The sequence below is a fragment of the Marmota marmota genome, unplaced genomic scaffold, assembly GCF_001458135.2.
Source record: "Marmota marmota marmota unplaced genomic scaffold, marMar, whole genome shotgun sequence".
In the NCBI taxonomy this organism is placed as follows: Eukaryota; Metazoa; Chordata; class Mammalia; order Rodentia; family Sciuridae; genus Marmota; species Marmota marmota.
The window spans coordinates 29,334,835-29,350,720 of record NW_026000082.1 but is presented as its reverse complement, the minus strand read 5'-3'; the positions used below and the strand labels follow the sequence as shown (position 1 = coordinate 29,350,720).

The window sequence follows — 15,886 nt, the reverse complement described above, 5'->3', positions numbered from 1 at the left end:
CCCCTCCAGGCCTCCCCGGCCTCGGCTCCCCCCTCCACAGCCAGAGTTCTAGAAGACACATCCAGTCTCCACGTCCTCACTTCCCATCCAACCCTGTCCACTCCCTCCAACCCTGTCGGCTCCGCCTTCTGGTCCCGTGGATCCACCCCAACAGACCTAGCGAGGCCACAGGTGCGCCCCGTGGTGTTTCACCTCCGGGTTCACTGGCCTCTTGCTGCTGCTAATGCTGTTCCCACCCCTCCCCAGGCCAGAGCACCTGTGACCTCGGGGTGCATGCCCCACCCTTGGATCTGGCTCAGGAGAGCAGCTGATGGACAGCAGGTAGGCAGGCCGAGTCTGCATTTCCTCCTGCTTCCTGGGGGTGTGCTGAGCAGAGGCTTGGGGACCACACTGTGAGCGGCCTCGGCCTGGGCTTCCTCCCACCCCCCGCAGTCTCCTGCTTCCCTCCACTGCCCTCCTCTCTGTCCTTGTCCAGCTCCATGTCAGGGCCTCTCCTCCTTTCTCCCTAGCCTGGAGGACCTCCCGTGTGTGCACCTGATGACACACAGTCCAGACCAGGTGGCGGCCCCTCCCTTCAAGGCCGAGGTCTCCTTTGGGAGTCACGGGCTCTTGACACCCCCGGCCACTCTGTGCTCTTCTGACCCTCCCTCTCTCTGGGGACGGACTAGTACCTCCACTTTTTGTGTAGAGAGACCCTTGAAGGTGAACCACTCCCTCTCCTTCATGACCCTGTGGTCAGTGGGTCACCCTGTGTCAATTTCATCTCCCCCACCCCACACCAAGCTCTTTGCTGGCCTCCCATAGCTCCCATCTGGTGAGTCCCACGTACTCTGGCCCTGGACGCCTCATACTTCACCCTGGAACTGAGAGCCTCATTTCAAAATAGAAATCTCATCAGGCATCCCCCACCCATCTGCCCCAAGCCTTCCATGACTCCTCATTGCTCTTCAATAAGGACAAAAACACTGAAGGTCTACAAGGGTCTCTTCATGGTCTGGCCCTTAGTGACCTCTTTAAAAATATATATATATTTTAGTTTTAGTGACCTCTTGCCCCACACCCACCGGCTTTCCAGCCAAACACCTGCCCTCCACAGCCCTGCACACCTGCCCTCTGACTGCACAACCACGAGCCCTGTGCACCTGCTGTTCCCTCTGCCTAGAACACTCTTCCTTCTTTCCTGGCAGGTCTTTCAGACCTCAGTTTGGTGTCCCTCCTTGATTAGGTCAAGCCCCCGCCCCCATTATCTTCTGTCACAACCTCTTCTTGGCCGCACTCAGCACAGGAGCAAGTCTCCAGGCCTCCGTGTGATGGTTTCATGAGCACCATCTCACCACGCCGTGAGTCTGTTAGACCAGAGACCACACGAGTGAGTCTTCCATCTGCGACTCCACCCTCCAGCTCAGCAGCAGGCACAGGGTAACTTCCCAATAATTCAATAAAGCTCTCCTGCATTTACTCAGTATCTGCCTAGACGTTCTCCTAAGACCTTGACCTACACTGGTCTGCTGATCAGTTACCACAGCCCCAGGATCGGCACTATTCACATCGTCCCCATTGTACCCATGCAGAACTAGGGCAGAGAGAAATTAGGGAAGGGGGCCTGAGCCGCTGTTACTCAGAGGTGGGATTTAAACAAAAGTCGTCCACTTTCTTTACCGAGATGCTGATAAATTGTCTCAACACTTTTTTTTTTTAAAGCCACTTTAGGGATTAGCTGACAAAGGGCACTTAATCTCTAAAATGACTTTAATATTAAGAAATCTCTTAATACAAACTATCCCATTAAAGGATAAAAAAAGTTAAGGGCTTCTGAATAAACTCTAAAGAGGCATTTAATAAAATTAGACATGTAACTGATTAAAATAAGTATTCAGAACTAGGAAAGAGAATATTTCCTTTCCATGATAAAGCATCCATTTTTGAACAATACCCTACATCGTATTTTTGGTGAAACATCTGATTAGGATCAAGAACAAGACAGAGATGCCATCTTCCCCCCCGGGGACTTCATGCCTTATTGGAAGAGCTAACCCATGCGACACAAGAGAAAGAAATGAGTAAGGAAGAAGCAAAAAGATGGCTTGCAAATGATACATTAATATACTTAGAGAGTCCAGGAGAATCAATCATAAAGTGATTAAAACTCTAATAAGAAATTTCAGTACAGTAGCCAAATGCAAAAACACATAAAAAATCAATAACAACCTTATACGCCAGAGAACAGAGAAAATATTAGACTAAAGTTCTTGCTTATGGTAACTACAAAGTGCATATACATAGAAATAAACTTAGTAAGAAATGTAGAGGCACTACATGAAAATAATTTTGTGCAGAGGATTAAATATTTTTAAATAATTGGAGAGACAATACAATCTTGATTGGAAAGACTAACTACTGAAAGGTTAATTTATAATATTGACCTCTTGGAAAATTATTGAGAAGTTAATTTATAAGCTTAATACAATTCTGATCAAAAGCCCAATGACCTGTTTGAAATTTGGTAAAATGACACCTACGTTTAACTGGAAAAATAGGTTATTATAGACAGTGCATTTAAAAAAATGGTAGTAAATTTAGTAGTTTCACATTATAAGATACTAAGTGGAGTCACAAATGACCACTGAAAATGATGTGGGGGTAGTACCAGAATGACGGATAGAATCTGAAACAGTAATATAAGAATAGTCTTAACATAATAATACATGTAAGGAAATATTTTAAAAATCAAGGAGGCCGGGCACAATGGTACACACCTGTAATCTCAGCTACTGAGGAGGCTGAGGCAGGAGGATCACAATTTCAAGGCCAGCCAGGGCAACTTGGTGAGACCCTGTCTCGAAATAACAGAAGAAGGACTGGGGTGGTGCTCAGTGGTGGAGTACTTGCTTGGCGTTTGTGAGGCTCTGGGTTTTATCCACAGTACCTCAAAAAAATTCATGAGAAAATAAAAAGATATTTGCAGGTTCAATTACTGTTCACAGAAAAAATTGAGTTGTCTCCTCAACTCATGCCATAGACCAAAGTAAGTTCCAGATGGAGTAAAGAGTTAAAAGTTAAATATATATATATAATATATATATATAATATATATATTATATATATATATATATATTATATATATATATAATATATATATANGATAGAGGCAGGTTTGTAAGATGTAGAGGCAGGATTGGCTGGTACACCTTGCAAGGCCATATTATATTTTAAACAAAAACAGTAGAAAATGTGAAAAATACATCAAGACTGTAAAAAAGGAAATGGAATCTCACTTTCCTTCCAGAGGCAACTGCTATTAATATTTTCATCTTTTTTTTCTATAATTTTCCATGCATATTTCATATTGTTGAGATAATATTGCACATACAATTTGGGGAGCTCTTTTTACAGTAAATTATTCTTAAATCTTAAATTACAAAAGGCACTTGTAATACACACAGATACAGGGTGCATGCAACACGAGTATAAAGAAAAATTCATCTCCAGCCTCCCTCCCTTACGCCCTACCTAAAGTTACTGAAGTTAGCAGCCAGGCCTGAGCCCCTCCCCACTCCGCCCTTGCTCATGCAAACATATGGACACATTTTGGGAGAATTTTTATTATATTGCTTTAAAAGTGAGATTGCAGTTCAGTGCATTTCTCTGCAGCATGCTTTCTCACTTAACAATACGTTGGGGACACCTTCCAGGTCAGTAGATACAGATCTAACTGATTTTTTTTATATAAATGTGCAATATTCCCTGGCATGGGTATATCTCAATTTATTCAACCACTCCTCTGCTGCTGGCCATTTGGGTCATTTCTTGGTTTCCTTTTGTAACAATTCAGTAAACATTATAACGTGAGTCTTCTCCCAAGAGTTGAATCCCCTCATAAACAGCATTTCAAATGGATCCACAACATCCCAATGTATGTTTATACTAGAATTTACTCAACCATTCTCCTATTGTCAAACATTTAAATTGTTTCTGGATTTTTTTTTAATATATATTCTGTTATAAGACCTGGACCCTCAGCGAGTCTGGGGACAGGATGCTGGCCAGTGCAGTGGAAAATGATTTTCCATGGCCAGAGTCCCAGAATGAATGTTCACTTCGTGTGGTCATTGTGTCCAGCTTTGCCTTCTGGTGGGGTTCTGTCCTTGTTAGGCTGGCTGACGTCTGTGGCGGGCACTGTCAGGGATGACTACAAAGGGGCATAAAGCCTGACCTGTATGGAAGTCTCCTGAATCCAAATGGATGTTCCTGGGTTGGGAAAGTGTGACCCAGTGTCCAGACTCCAGACTGAAATGCTGATGGAATGAGTCCATGCAAAATGGCCATGTGTCCTTTTAATGTCCATGAAATATGAATTTCTTCCAAGTAAAAAGCCTTCACATCCAGTCAATGACGTTCTGCCCCATGCAGGGAAGGGCTGCTGCTGACTTGCATGGAGAGGGGCCTCCATTTCTCTCCCAGCATCATGTGGCCTGCCCACTCTCACCCATGCCTTTAGTCTCTGGTGATGTAGCTATTAAGGAGGCCAAGACCAAGGCCATGGCTCAAGAACAACCTCAGAGAATCGGATTCTTGGGGCTGTTTTTCATTCTTTTTTTTTTTTTTTTTTTTTGACAAATTCCCTAGCACAGTTTTCCAAAAGTGCAGGCTTCTGGGTCAAAGGGCATGAACACTTCTGAGTCTTTGGCTCTCGATCACCAAAAGTCTTTCTAGAAAACATGCACCCATTACATTCCCAAGGGCCATGTCTAGGAACACCTATGTCAAGCATTGTGCCAACACTGTGGGTTATCTTATTGAGAAGTTTTTGCCTGGAAAAATGAACAAAAAAGGCACGATGTTTTAGTTAGCATTTTTTTATGGCTCAGATTCTACATTTTTCAAGTTAAAAAAAATTTAATTTCTCTCTTTGGGAACTAACTGATGAAACCTTTGGGTCATTTTTCATCGTGGCATTGATTTGTCTTATTGAACTACATATCCGTATATCATCTAATAGAAGTGAATCCTCTATGCATCTGTGGCATTACATGGATGCTGAATTAATATTTGTTGAATAAATACATGCTACATGTATGTTTTGTAGTTGTATTAGCTATTTATTTTTATTATGTTTGATATAGAAAGGTCTCTACGTTTCATGTACTCAGATCTTGTAGATCTGACTGTTTTCTTGACTGTTTTCTTGTCAGTTCATGCCAACTCTGTATAGAATCGGGGTTCTGGTCTTCTGTGGTGTTTGTTGTCAATATTGTTTTCTGCCTGGTGTGTGCTTTCTGTGTGGTTTGGGGCCTCCCGTGGATTAAACGTCCAACGTTCACAGCTCAGAGGCAGCCTCGTTTCCCTCTTTCTTGGTGATACTGTCCCTTCATTTACACTGAGAAAGTCTTTTCTCGAAGATTGGTTGGATTCTCATCTCACCAAACAGAAAAGTCAAAGTCTTTGCTGTGGCCCCCAAAGACCCAAGTTTACAGGTGTCCCTTGTCCCCTGTCCTTTGTCCCTGTGATCTGGCTGATCTGCCTCCTAGATGTTCCCTGAGCCATACACTCTCCTAGGGACCCTCACTCTTGCTGGTCCTCCCACAGGAGCTGCGTGACCTGCTCCCTCAGGTGTCCATCACACGCTCAGAGATCACCCTGAGTAAACCCCAAGCCATTCTCCTCTCAGACAGGTGCTCCGGGTCCCTGCTTGTTTTCTCCACAGCACAAGCACCTCTGATGTGTATTTTCTTGTTATTTTCTGCACTGTCACCTCCACTAGAATGCACCCCTCCATGACACCAGGAGCACGGTGGTTCCGTCCTCTGCTCTACCTCCAGCCCCCAGGGCTGCACCTGGCACTTAGTAGCTGCTCACTGAAGAGTGATGGGCCGAGTGGACGCATACCCATCAACGGCCCACCCAGCTCTCTGTGTGGCAGTCAGCTCACTCCAAGCACTTCGAGACTCATCACCTCTTCCAGAAGCCTTCTCAGAACTTTCCAGCATCCTCCCAGTCCTTCCCCATCATTCGCAATGCACACAACTGCCCTCGCCAGTGGTCACGCCATGCTTCTGTGAACATCTTCATCAGTAGATTCCTCAATTTTTAGTCACATATTTTTCTTCAGCACCTAGCTCAGCACCTGTCCTCAACAGACACTTGGTACATAGTTTTTGAGTGAGTGATTGAACCAATCGAACTAATGGTGTATAATTTTCAGACAACACCTGCCAACTTCATTTGTCCCTATTTTTATGGCTTGCTTGAGAGGTGGCTTCGTGAAAAGCTTAGAAGTATAGGTTTTGGAAGCAAAAGCCTCAGGTTCAAATTTCAGGTTTGCCACTTAATACCATGTGGGCCATTTCTTGAAACTCTTTAAACTCTAGTTTCAACATCTTCAAAATTAAACTTGTTTCTAGAACGGCTGCATGAATGAACATGATACTGCCTGCTAAATTACTAACTACCCAGAACAGTACCTGGTATGCACTGTCAGCAATCAATAAGTACCAGCTAATCTTTTAGTAAAGATTTGTAATTTTATTGATGTAGGTCCCAGTCACATCTTGTTAAGGTTATTCCAGTATATTTTATGTATGTTTTTGTTACTCTAGTAAATGACATTTTTTTCCCAACATTTTTTCCTAACTGGTTATTACTGATATACAGAAATTTTTATTGATTTTTATATATTCATCTCACATCCAACCAGGTTTTTGAACTCTTATTCATTCTCAAGATTTCTCAGTTGATTCCCCGTGGGCGTTTTAGGTACACAATCATGTTGTCTACAAATAATGATAATTTCAAGGAGATAACTCTTTTGAGAAGTTTGGCAGGAAAATTCAATTGGGTTCTGCAAATATTTATTGACTGATAAGGTCAATTTGGGATAGATTCCGTTGGAGATGCAGTGGGACATCCTATAAAGATGGCCAGAAGGTAATTAGGCTGTAGACCGGTGTTTGGGGGTACAATCTGGGCTGGAGATGTGGCTCTGTCACGGCCATGCCACTAATGAAGCTGCCCTCCAAGGAGCACAGAGGAGAGCTGCTGGTGCCGGGGAAGTCGTCACTGCCCTGCAGGTGGCTCAGCGGCCACATGGAACACCACTGGACACGTCAAGACCACAGTTGGCCTCTGGGCCACCTGCATGTGTGCTTCCTGGCAGGGCCACCTGGTCTGCAGATGGGAGAGGCAGGGGTCAAGCAGTATCACTGGCCCTCAACAATGACCCCACAGAAGAGGACCAAGTACCTGGTCGTCAGGGATGCTGGCATCCAGCCTCATCTGAGCCCCTCTCCCGCTGCAGCTTGTGTACTGTGGTCATCCCAAATAGCTCATCAGCTGCAAACACCCCAGGTCCTCTCAGGCCTTCACAGTGTTTGGCCCTTTGCCCAGAATGCTCCTCCCCGTTGCCTCTACCTAGCGAATCTTGCTCATTCTTTCAAGATTCAGTTCACACAGCACCTCCTCAGAGGGCCTCCCTCATTTCCCAGGCAGATCTGTCTCCTCTGACTCTCTCTCTCTCTCTCTCTCTCTCTCTCTCTCTCTCTCTCTCTCTCCCCCCACTCCCATGACCCCACAGGGGTGACCATCCACCCAACTCCAGACCTGTTCTCTCTCATCTGTGTCTTTCAAAAAAAAAAAAGACAGTTTGCCACTCTTGCTTAAAACCCTTCGATGGCTCCTCTGGATAAAGCCCCAAATCCTAAATATGGGGCTATGAGCTGGCCCTTCCCTGTGAGCTGCCTTCCCTTAGGGAACTCTCCAGCCGGAGGAGGCTCCCTAGGGTCCCTAAAGCTCAGTACTGTTGCCCACTCTGAGTCTTGCTGCTCCCTCTGATGAAGCATCCTTTATCTCCTGCTCTCATCCATTCTACTCATCCTCTAGGTCACAGAGGGTCACAGCTTAAATTTCCCTGGCCCCAGGAGATATTTCTGGCTACTCCCCTAAGCTGTATTCCTCTCCTTCATCACATACCGCACTCTGTGTTCTCAGGAGCCTTGTGTCTACACTGGCTCATGGACCACATGTTACCACTTTGTTTAGTGTCTGAGATGTGGATTCCATAAAGGTAGAGCCCACATTCTGTTCCATACAGATCCCCCATACAGGAAATTACTATTTCACATTGACTTGGCCTCCAGGAGGAATATAGGCTTAACTTTCTCATACCAGAAGTGGGGATTTGTCACCCTGGACTGTCTCCAGTTCACCATCTCCTTGTGATTCTCTAATGTGATCATCCAGATAACCGCTCTATGCATCTCCCATAAGACAGCTAGATAGTGCCTATTTGACTTATCCACCAACTCGTCCCACACCCCTTGTGTGCTATGTAGATATGCCATGGTGACCCTCCTTAGTCACAATGTGACCTTCTGGAACTTATGCCTCTTGCTCTAAACCCTCCAATTCCAACACTTGGATAAAGCTCTGGACCCCAGTAAATGCCTCAACCCTTTGTCCTACTTCCCATTAGTTGAGCATGTCCCAGATGGCTCCCCGCTTCCAAACAGCCCTCCAGGTGTGTGGCCCTCTTCTTTCTGAGACCTGAAGCAATTAAAACTGCTGCTGCTATTTCAAGTGTTCTGTTGAGCTGTCTCCCATGTGCCTCCCCTGACTGCCACACCCAAACCTAGCTCTCCTGGTCACAGCTCTGCCATGTGGCTATCTTAGGAGGAATAAACTAGACACCTTTCAGACAGCAGACACAAAGGCATGTGCCAGGATAAACAAGTGTCACGGGTTGGACACTCAGGTATCCTTCCATCTGCCAGGATAAAGAGGTACCCTGTGATAGGGACACTGCCCCCATCCTTGACTACCAGAGAAGGGCTAAGTTTACAACCACCCTCCCTTGGAGGCCTCAAAGCCAAAATAAGAGGAAAATATGATGCCAGAGCCCAGAACATGGTCTGAAATCCAGTGGCCACCCTGGGAGAGCTGGGCAAGGGAAGCACCTTGCACATAACTCTGCAAGGTCACACAGCCCACTGAATGGCAGACCTGGGGCTCCTCCACGATCCTGCACCTCTCTGTAATCCTAGTGCCCCGTCCATGGCCTGGTATGCATCGTGGGTGTGCAATAAGTGTGGAAAGAGACAGGGGTTTCTAATAAAGCTGTGCACTGACTTTTTACCCTGTAGGCTTTAGTGAGCAGAGAGATTTCCATTAATGGCTAAGAGGCTAGCCAGCTTTCCTAGCCTGAGCACGACTGACAGTTAAGGAGAGGTGGTTCTTGGCTGTGGGGTACTGTCCTGCACACAGAGGATGTGTAGGAGCCTCCCTGGCCTCTATCTACCAGATGCCAATAGCAACTCATAGATGTGATAACAACAACAACAACAAAAAAACAAAACAAAACTCTCCAGACATTGTCAAATGTCCTCTGGGCGGAGGGGAGTCACCTCCAGATAAAAAAAACTAACCATTTTGGAATTCCTAATGAAAGCTGGAAATTCTCTCTCCAGAATAATGCACCTGGGAACCTAACTTCTCACGGTTTCCACACATTTCAGGCTGAAGTTGCTCTACGTTTGTTGTGCCATGGCCCCCTTTGACAAGCCCTGTGACCTCTTTTTCAAACGATGTCTTTAAATGTGCACAACAAAGTGCACAGCATTTCAAAGGAAACCAATTATACTGAAATATGGCTTTCAAAATATTTTGAAATTTTATCATAAAGTAATCTAGGTTCTCTTTTATCAATGCATTATAACCAAGATGCAGCAGCAGGCCTGATAAATACTATAGCTCAAAGCATAAATGCTACAATAGAGATGGAGGTAACAATCATAATGTTCTATGGTAATACCCCATGATCTTATCAGTGACAGATTCCCAGGTACTGCTAATACTATTGTGCTTTGCTGCCTATATTCATGATTGATAGAAATGCTAAGCTTCAAGAAAACATGTAATTTTCCCTATCCAAGTTAGGGACTCCTGGATTCCAACAAGAACCCCAGAGATCCAAGCCCAATTTTCCAAATTTTATTCAGCAGTTGGGGTTAGGTCCATTTAGTTCCAAACTCTGCACATATGTTGGGCTGGGGAGAGAGAGGTCCATGCCCTCAGGGAGTTCATTGTAAAGTGTGGGGGACACATGATTCTGGCCCATCTTACTAAGTGTGTCTCCTCTTGGTGAGGGGCTCAGGAAGACCACATTGTTAGACCTCAAGGGAATGAAAGGAAGCACATACAAACTACCTAGGAAAACTGGCACTTCTCTGTAGGTCTAAGAAAGAGACTAACATTTATCCAGTGGCTTCACCAACATCATCTCCCTAATACTGCCCTTTGAAATAGCTGTTACAATGCCGCCCTTATCACTTTATGGGTGAAGACACCAAAGCACCTTGATGTCTAAAAACAGCATCAAGGTTAAACAGGTAGCCATGGAAGAGCAGGGATTCAGACCCAGATCTGTGTGAAGGCAAAGCTCAGGATCTCCATTCCCACAGCCTCTCCCTCTGCCAGGCTGCAAGGGCTTCACATGCCATCCGGGGACACACTCCCAAAGCTACAGTCCTGGTTCCACTCTGCACCTAGTGCCGCGGGTCAGAGCCTGGGATTTACTGAAAAGAGCTTAGCACAGTCACTGTGCCTCAGGGACATGGAAACAAACAAGGTTTCCTTCCTTCTCTCAAGCTGGGGGTACAGGCAACAAAGGCACAGAACAATCCATGGCAGGGAGGGGGGTGCAGCAAGCCTCTCCTGCACCATATCTAATTGCTCTGTGGGAATAATCCCATACCACTCTGGTTCCTAATTCTACCTCCAGGCTCCCTGATTCTCCTGGACATGCTGCACACAGAAGCCACCACTGTGGACCAAATATGATTTTCCTTGCCTGGCAATACAGATGAAGCTCATTTTTCATCATCTCGAGCCAACACCAGCTAGGGGTTGTTCACTGTGTTGATGGGGAATCCTGGACCTGCACAGGTATCTCTGCTCTGCTGATGACAGAGACTCTCTCTCATTGAGTTGTGCCACGTCCTTGGATTGGCCCCAAGAGAAGGGGCCAGGATATCTGGGGACAATTGTCTTTGCCAGGATGGTTCTGCTCCTGTATAGGATTTTTAGAATGAAAACAGGAACTAATCATTGAATTTTCTCCACCTGAGAAGATAACTAAGCTGTGGCTTTGTTCCAGGGGACAGTGGCTGATCAGAGCCACTGAAAATTTAGGGCTTGAATGACAGGGCTTAGTAAATGCTTGATTCATTCATTTACCCACTTAAAAAACAGTACTGAGCACCCACTCTGTCCGGGCACCATGCCCTCATGAAGCTGACATTCTAATAAAAATAGAAAATTAAACATGTTTTCTGTGCCAAGTGCCACTGTCATAGGCACTTTACATGTACCAATTCATTCCATCCTCATGGTTTTATTAGATAGGCATTATTATTCTTTTCATTTTACAGATAAGAAAACTGGGGTCCAAGAAAACTAGATATTCTGTCCACTGGAAACAACCAAGCAACCATCTGCCAAATTCTGTCTTCTTAACACACTACTCTCATGGATAGATGAATGGGTGGATGGATGGAGAAGGGGACGAGTAGAGAGCTGCTTATTTTGGCCAGTGTAGTAAACCATACCTCTTTCTAGAGTACTCTCATAGGGGTAAAAACAACTTTGCTTCAGGTACCCCCTTCCTCAAGTGTCAATCATCTCAGCTCAAACTTCTAGGTTTCTTCCCAATTGCTAGCCACTTGGGGGATAAATCCACTATGATGAGAGAGAGAGAGCTGTGTCTGACTCTTTAATTTCCCACCTGGTGCAAAACATCCTGGGAGAGGTTGAACAGGCATCCCCAGTGACCTGGGACCAGGAGAAACAATCACCCTGAATGAAGGCATTAACGGTTCAGCACCGTGGACAGCGGTCTTGCTCCTGGAAGCCACCAACAATTCACTTGCATCAGTTGCCTCAGTTGGTACAGCAACAGAGAGGACACCACGCAGAGAAGCCTGCACATTCCAGACTTCCCAGGGGGGAATAATATTAACATATACACCCTACCACCTCTGTGGGGTGACAAGGGGGAGGGAGAGGGGGGAGGGCGGGGCTGGACACACACCACAGGCACCATGGAGATCAAAAGGAGCTGGCCAGAGCTAAGGAGCCTCTCCTCTGGGCCAGACATGATAGCCCCCATCATAGCCTCATCCCTCTGTCCCTTCCCTCAGGAAACAAACAGAGATGATGTATCTTGGCCTGGAAGTGAAGTGACTTTATTTCAGTAAATTCCTTCAAACTGTCTCTCAGTGTGTCTCTGTTTCTCTCTCTCTCTCTCTCTCTCTCTCTCTCTCTCTCTCACACACACACACACACACACACACACAACTAAAATGAACTGAGGGGAAAATGTATCTGAGTGGGTGGATAGATAATCTAAAAATTGTGTCAGGAGTAGTGGAGAAATGCATTTCCTCTTAAAATCTCTATTAGAGGAAACCCTAACAGCTCCATTCTGCCCCCTCCTCATAGACATGCACAATTAGGCTGGGTGTGTGGGAGCATCTGGTTCAGACCTGATGTTGGTGACCCAGACTTGTGCCTAAAAGACATCCCTGTCCATGGCCATCTCCTCTGGCACCCAGTTCTGCCCTCAATGGGCTTTGGGCATCCTGCATGACCCCAAATTCATCAACTTCGACCCCCGTCTATACCATGCTGTCCCAGAGCTTCATGCTCTAGCACAGAGGTCCGTCCACAGGCACCCTGGCCATGAGGTAGCTCCAAGGGGCTTCCAACGGACTACTCTGCAGAGGATGGAGGTGTTCCAAGGCTAGACACCATTTTTTGTGGGAATATCAAGTTAATGCCACTGTTACAGACATGAGGTGACTCTCAAAACCTCTTGTGTTCATTCAGGAATAGTCAGGAGTTGATATGATGAGATTATGAGAGCTGGAACCTCATTGGTCCATCCTGGTTTGAATGGGTAGTAACTGTGAACAGGTGGGGCACGGTTGAAGGAGGTGGATCACTGGGGCATGCACTAGAAGGGTGCATCTTCCTATGGCTCCTTCCCTCTTCCTCTCCCTGCTTCCTGGCTGCCACAAATGGAGTAGCACTCCTCTACCACATCCTGCCGCCATTATGTTCTACCTCAGCTTGCACCCAGAGTAATGGACTCCGCCAACCATGGACTTAAACCTCTGGAACTGAGAGTCAGAATAAACTTTTCCTCCACCACACTGTTCTTGTCACGTATTTTGGTCACAGTGATGAAAATCTGACTGACACAGCCACTATGAGAGACTGGGGCAGAAATTCCTGGGGCCATCTACTGAGTGGCCTTGGGAAAAATCAAAAGTGTTTACTGGGTGAGTGGATGAATGGGCCTTCCAATAGGAGAATCTATAAAAGGAAAGTCGAACTGGGGCCTCTAAAATCTAGATGATCTCGACATTGGAGATTTCTGGCAAGAAACTCACTGGATTGAGGAGCACACAAGACTATGAGAAGAAAGAATTCAAGCCAAGTCAATGGCTGCTTCCTGGGGCCTGTTATAAGGCTGTCTAACGCTGCCGTTTCAATGCTCATGACTGAGAGACAGCTGGTAAGTGGGTGTATAATGGAGAAGGGCAGGGAATTTATACACAAGAGAAAAAGAGGGACATGGGGGAGTTGTGGGACCCAGTTTTCTCCCCAGTGCTCCGAGATAAGTTCTGCTCCTGGCTGAGCCACCCCATAGCTCAGACAGCTCAACTTAAACTGGGAAATGTGTTATGGCCCTGATTTCCCTCATTCCCTCCTAATGATACTATCACAGAGAATTGGAAACTGCTTTCACTAAAAGCAGTGACTCTTTTTAGGACTGCAGATGTCCAATGGCTCACTAAAAGGATAAAGCTTGGCATCTCTGCCTTCATTTTGTGTCTGTCTCCTTTATTACTTTAAACCTTGGGTCAGATTCCTGTTAACTCTGCACATAGGCATGTTAATCACTTAAGGAGTGTAACACAGGTTTATTAGCCCTAAATTACCTAACATATCTTGTCCCACTTCAAGACTGAAGTCACTGAGATAAAAATAGCTAAGATACACTCGAGATTTGCAGGGACATTCAACCACCACACCCCTGGAGTGATACCTACAAATCTCAGTCATTGCCCCAAACCTGTAGTCACCTTGTATTTCAGGAACAGCAGAGGCTCATGGGCATTTCACCCCAGGCTGAAATCACGTTCCCAAATGGGAGCATTTACACCATGATAGGAACTGAGGCTGTAGCAGAGTAACTCTTACAGTCTAGTGGCCTGACTGAGGGACTGTGGGGGAAGGTGCCTGGAAGAGGCTCCATTCCAAAGGAGACAGGGAATGACGTCAGCAAGGTGGCAGAATAAGAAGCTGAAGACCTCATTATCCCACAGAGACACTGACTTAATAATATGTGGTCCAAAAACCTTTATGAGAAATACAGGAAAAAGAAGTCATAGTACCACGGTTGAAAGTCTTCTGTTGTACAACACTATCCCAAAAGGACTGGGAGACAGCACTGTTTTTTATCAAATGCATGAATGACAGGAAAAAAAAAAAANAGTTCACCTGGAGTGACCCTGAGTGTTTTAGTCGTGAGGAACGTGACATTCGGCAGATGTACTGCTCTTTTTAACGTGCAAAGGAAAGGACTTTGTGTTTCCATGCCCCCAACTGCACATATGAATTTTATATGAGCTGTTGATGATATGGAAATTGTTCCTATCAAAAGGGAAGCTCAAGCTAATTAGCGGTATGGTCAGACCCAGCCTGGCTCAGCGCAGACCAGCCTAGATGCCAGCAAAGATTCTGCACTCAATGGACATTCTCTGGGCTTCCATACATGCGAGGCACCGCAGCACGGACACAGGCTCTGCTCTCCCACGCCTCCCTCCCTTGCTAACTCCTCTCCAGCCACATTTACCTCCTTCCTGCTCCTCTAGCACATGGGCCATGCTCTCTCCTCAAGGACGTTGTACCTGTTTTCCTTTCTTCTCACAAAGATCTTTCCTCCAGATAAGGCAAACTCTCTTCCATCAGGTCTGCCCAGCATAGCCTTCTGTACCAGGTCCATCCATCTGATGATCCCCTTGTAAAGCATTAACCCATCCTTATTCCCATCTCTGGCACCTCCAATCCTCCTTAACTGCTCTGTTCTATTTCTTTGATAGCATGTCCTACCCTATAGTACACTATGTAATTTACTTACATAGTGTGTTTATTGTTTGATTCCTCCTGCTAGAATATTCACTTCATGAGAATAAGGTGTTTGTTTCATTCACTGATGCATCCCAAGTACCTAGAACAGTGCCTGGCACAGAGTAGGCATCAGGTAATCCTTTGTTGAATGAGTGAACAAATCACAATCTGGTGCACTTATAAGAGCACAACACATGTGAACCCAGCTTTCTGAATACCCACAAAGCCAAAGCAGTTGGTTTGGCTCCACCTGAAAGCAGTTTTAAATGGATAAATCAGCCACAGTGGAACTAGAACTGGGAAGGGGGATCCTGTGGGACAACTGCCCATCTCCCCACCAGATTGAGTTCCTTGAGGTCACAGAGCATGGCCTGCCTCTTGCACACCATATCCTCAAGGGCTCAACACAGGTTGCACAGGTCAGTAAGCAGGAGTTTGAAGGAATTCCAGGTAGCATTTATCAAACACCTTGAGCCCCACACAACACTGAGCTCCTTACTTGCATTATTTCTTTCAAACCTTGTAATATCCCAGAGAAGTAGGTATTTTTCTTGGCCCTTTTTAACAAATGAGGTTGAGGGTAAATGACTCACCCAAGATCACACACAGAATAACAGTTGGCAAAGCCAAGGTTGAAACACAGATTAGTCTAACTGCTGAGACTGAAATATTAACATATACACCCTACCACCTCTGTGGG

The 15,886-nt window shown here is 45.7% G+C and overlaps 1 protein-coding gene across 3 annotated transcripts in view; it reads right to left on the bottom strand.

Annotated features, from left to right (window-relative positions):
- The window catches only part of Csmd2 (CUB and Sushi multiple domains 2), a 546,044-nt gene that overhangs the window by 488,542 nt on the left and 41,616 nt on the right, over positions 1–15,886 (bottom strand). The window lies entirely within an intron of this gene.